Source organism: Lupinus angustifolius, chromosome LG04 (genome assembly GCF_001865875.1).
Source record: "Lupinus angustifolius cultivar Tanjil chromosome LG04, LupAngTanjil_v1.0, whole genome shotgun sequence".
In the NCBI taxonomy this organism is placed as follows: Eukaryota; Viridiplantae; Streptophyta; class Magnoliopsida; order Fabales; family Fabaceae; genus Lupinus; species Lupinus angustifolius.
The window spans coordinates 23,486,012-23,491,145 of record NC_032012.1 but is presented as its reverse complement, the minus strand read 5'-3'; positions in this window follow the sequence as shown (position 1 = coordinate 23,491,145).

Sequence of the window (5,134 nt, the reverse complement as noted above, 5' to 3'; positions counted from 1 at the left end):
GCCCAAGCGGGGACTAGTCGCCCCAGGCGACAATTCGTCTTTAAATCCCAAATAAACTGGAGCTTTCCTTGCCCAGGCGAAAGTATTATCCCCCAAGCGAGACCTCATTAAAATTCTGGTTTTTTTTTTTCGCCCAAGCGGGCTTTTGCTCGCCCGGGCGAGGCCTGAGCTCGCCCAAGCGAGAAAATTCTCAATTTTCATCGAAATCCTGGGCATTTTTCGCCTAAGCGAGACCCTTGCTCGCCCGGGCGAGGTGTTCCAGAACCAAAAACTTCCCCTCGCCCAAGCGAGACTGTGCTCGCCCAAGCGACAGGGACTTGGATAGAATACCAATTTTTGCCCTTTTCGACAACCGAAACATATTTAAACTTAGTTTTTCAAACCCCTGCACTCAGAAAAGTTTCAACAACATTCATATACAATATTCAACACATTTCATCAACAATCATATATATTCAAAATATTCAAACATACAAAATCTTGGGTTTCTTGAAACCCAAGTTAACTCCAAAACCTTTGAGATGGTTTAGGAGATCCGGGTGTCATATTCGGACACCACTATGTCACGATGTGTTCTCTCTCACCTTAGTGAAGCGTGCTTTAACTTGTCGGCTAAGGGTGGTTTGGTTTCAAAGTTCAAACACCGAAATCTTCGTAACTACCACAATAAAAATCCGTTAGTTTCCGATATTTCTAAAATCGTTACTAAATACTTAAAATCATTTCTCTTTTTCCATCGTGATCATACATCCATTTCATCCATCCGATCAAACATTACATGTTCTTGACCATCCTTTTTCATCGAAAGTCCGTTCACGATTTCCATCCATTTTAAACATAATGTTTTTAGTAAAACTACATATTCCGATTTAAGACATCCTTTGATAATCTTACCACTTTAAAGTAAGTTATTCAAAATATCATTTAAGAGTTTTATGAGACATTCATGTACTCATAAACCTTAACATCCTTTTTAACAAAAGTTTCTACTTTTCCAACTTGTTCCAAGCCATGGTTTTAAGGCTAACAACAAATAGAAATACATACATTCTCATTTTTACAAAACACTTCCTAAAGGTTCCTTTGATTTTATCATCATCCCCTTTGGCTAAAACAACAAAATATATGTAGTACAACATTATAACAACTCCATGAACACAAGTTGTTCATGGTTTCAACAAAATATTTTCATAAGTTCAAGAACATCATCATTTTCGGTTTTGAGAAGAAAATGAGTTAGAAAGCGTTTTAGAAAATTTCAACGGTTGAATATGTTCTTGACATGTTCATGAATAACATACTTAAATCTCATCAACATCCATTGGTTGAATGTTGAGAGATCAAAGTTTGAAGATGGAAGAAGAAAGGAGAAATGAGAGAAAAATGAAGATAGGTTTTTACCTCTTCTTTGAAAATGCTAAAGTGATAGAGTGAAGTGGGGAGTGTGAGGGTTTAAGGGGAGAGGGAAATCTGATTTCCCTCCTAGGCAATCATGAAAATCTCCTAGGGTGGCTCTCCTAGGGTGGCTAATGGTGGGATTGAGTGATGTGAGGTTTACTTTATGGAAGTCAACTTTCGCATCCCAATGCGAAATGACCACTTCGCGGACACGTGCGATAAACATGCTCGAGTATTATCGGCTAATACTCGATCGGATATTATAAATCGCCCGATCGTAATATCCGATTAGAATTTCGGATTTCAGCATTCCGAGTAAAAAATATTTAGAAAATAGGTATGGGTGTATTCAGGGTCTATATTGACTCGAAATGAAATTACGAAGCCAACGTTGTGATCGGAATTCGATTTCGAGTTATGGAACTCAAAAACCACTTGAGCCGTACCGGGTGGATTTCGGCCCCGACAGTGGTTCAGAACCGACTGGCTCCGAAAATTGCCAACATTTACCACAAAATAGGAAATAAAATTACAAGACTAAAACTCAACTAGAGTTTCGTCTAATTCATTACCGAAAATTCCCAGAAATTCATTTTCGAATATATAATTAATAAAAATATTAATAAAATCTTATAATTCAAAATCGTGAAATTCGCGGTGTTACAAAAGGTTCAATAGGAGTAAATTTATCTTCATTGTATTATATGTCGATGATATACTGCTTGCTAGTAATGATATGAGACTATTGTATGAGACCAAGAGATTTCTAACAAATAATTTAGAAATGAATGATCTTGGAGAAGCTTATTTTGTATTAGATATTCATATACAAAGAGATCGTTCTCAAGGTATCTTAAGGTTGTCATAAGAAATCTATATAGATAAAGTCCTCGGTAGATTTGAAATGAAAGACAATAAACTAGGGGATAACCCTATAGCTAAGGGAGACAAGTTTAGTCTCGAAAAGTGCCCCAAAAATGACCTTAAAAGATCAGAGACACAAAAGATTCATTATGCATTTGCAGTAGGAAGTCTAATATATGTTCAAATTTGTACATATCCTGACATAGCATTTGTCGTGGAAGTTTTTTGGGAAGATATTTGAGAAATCTTGTAATGCATCACTAGAAGGTAGTCAAACGTGTTATACGTTAATTAAAGAGAACAAAGGAGTGCATGCTCACTTATCGAAAGTCTGAGAATTTAGATATCATTGGGTACTTTGATTTCGATTTTTGGGTGTCTAGGCAAGAGACACTCCACTTATGGATATATTTTATCTTGGAAGTCTGTTAAACAGACGCTCATAGCTCCTTCAACCATGGTTGCGGAGTTCATGGTTTTTTTTGAAACATCAGACCATGACATATGGTTGCGGAAATTTTGTCACTGGCTTACACGTGGTCAATGGTATTAAAAGACCACCGAGAATTTATTGTGACACTAAGTTTGCGGTTCTTTACTCCAAAAATAATATGAGTTCTACAAAGTCAAATTTTATTGACATCAAGTTTCTAGTTGTTAAAAAAATATTCAAAATAAACAAACTTCCATAGAACATATGAGGACAAATTTTATGCTAGTTGATCCACTGACTAAGAGTTTGATACCTAAAGTCTTTCATGAGCATATTTATCATATGAGTATTGCTCCTTAGGATACCTTAGTTCATTGAGAGTCTATATGGTTTATAATTTACTTTGGACGTCATATATAGTTTTATGAATAACAAAGTTGATGGTTTATTGTTCTATTTTGAATGTGTGTATTGTAACTATTGTGTTGCAATTAAGGACTTTGATTGATCTCACTAAAGAATAAAGAAAGATCAGTTGGAAATAGATATGTTTAATATCACATTGCATGAAATTTTGATGTCACTCATCCATATTTGATCTATGTCATTTAGTATATTGGTATGGTGATCATCGTGGTCGAGTCACGTTTGAATGTGGTGAAGGTCGCAGTGGTTCCATAGTTGATATATGAGAAGGACCAGTTTGTATTAAGGAGAAGTCTATATATAAATAGCATACAGATGCGCGCCTATAGAATATGTGATATAATTGTTTTCGGGAAAATATGAAACCCAAATGAGAGATTGTTAGATATTCATAATTTCTAATTAAGGTGTGCATCATGTATTTAATACAATTATATTGACTATTTATTTTGGAGGTTATAAAACAAGTGATCTAATTAATGACAACGTAGAAGACTTCTGAAACTGATAATGGATATGGGTTTTAATGAGTAGATACTCAAACGGTTGACCTATAGGGGATAATGTGAACCCTATAAGTTAACACATAAGGAACGGTTATGGTCCCTATGACACCAAATCACAAATAGTTTTCACCTCTCCCTATCAGAGAGAAAACGAAGGTCCCAAAATGAATTAATAATTTAGTTGAGGAAGGTTTCCTCTACATACCAAAACTCTCTCAAAATGTATATAAAAGGAGTAGGTCACAGAATATTGATTCAGAGATTTAGGTATGACTTTGTATCTTATTTTATATAATATGTGAGAATAATAAAATTCAAGATCATAGGATTGGTATTTCACAAATCATTAAGAAATATGTAACAGTAAGGTCAATGAGTTTTTCATATTTGAAATTTGGATGAAAATGGTTAACAACATGGGGAATACTTCTATGACCTACAAGATTTGTCATAATCATATGCTGATTTTGTTTATGTGCATCATTCCACGTTAAAGGACTAATTAATATTTTTTGTATATTAAATTTTTGAGTAATGATATACATTTTCGAGTAGATTATTATACAAATCCTCCTACCTACACGAATGTGACATATGTCACTAAACCAATTATAATATCATTTTATATGACATATGTCATTTTCTTGTGGATATGAGAATTTATAGAAAAATGTATCATTTTCTATTTAATTATAATGATGCTATAAATAGATGTGTGGATTTAAATTAGTCAAGAAACAAATCTTATCAATTTCTTTCGTTATATCATTACTTAATTTATATTTAAATTAACTAACTCAGAACTGTGATAAAAAAAATTGGTACACCAAATATTGTCCCAACAAGATGCACTCATTTGAAATGTCAAACCAATGCTGGCTTACTCCATGCCTTGATACTAGATGTTAAGCATGTGCAATTACAAATTTTTATTTAAAGAATGTGCAAGTACATAATACATTTATAATTGCCACTAGGTCACGCACTAGTTATTTTTTAAACCAACTTAATACGTCAACAGCATGATGATGAGGGACACGAAAGGTATCAGGTGTTTGTTATGCCTCCCCATGTTAGGGTTGATTTTGGATCTATTCCTCTTTAAGCCACTTTCAATAGCAAATGCAAAATATATGGTGGTTGTATTGTATCAACACCGACTTTGATTTTGGGACATCAATACCCCACCGATTAAGTAGATCTAATTTGGAACCATCAAGTAGCTTTTTGCTTGACTAATTTCACATAGTCAAACTCATCTCCATTATCAATGTATCTTTAATGTGTTTTTAAGAGTAAAAATATAATGTCAGAATAAATTAAATGATTTACAAGCAAAAACGAGTTACCATTTCCCTGGAGGATCATCCCACATAAAATAACCATAAATACTAAAAATATTTTCAATTCTCAATGCATCATTCCCAAGTTAAACTAAAACTAAGTTAAGTTAATTAAAAACACAAATATATATAGCAAGTGTGGCAGGGAACATGCACAATGCACA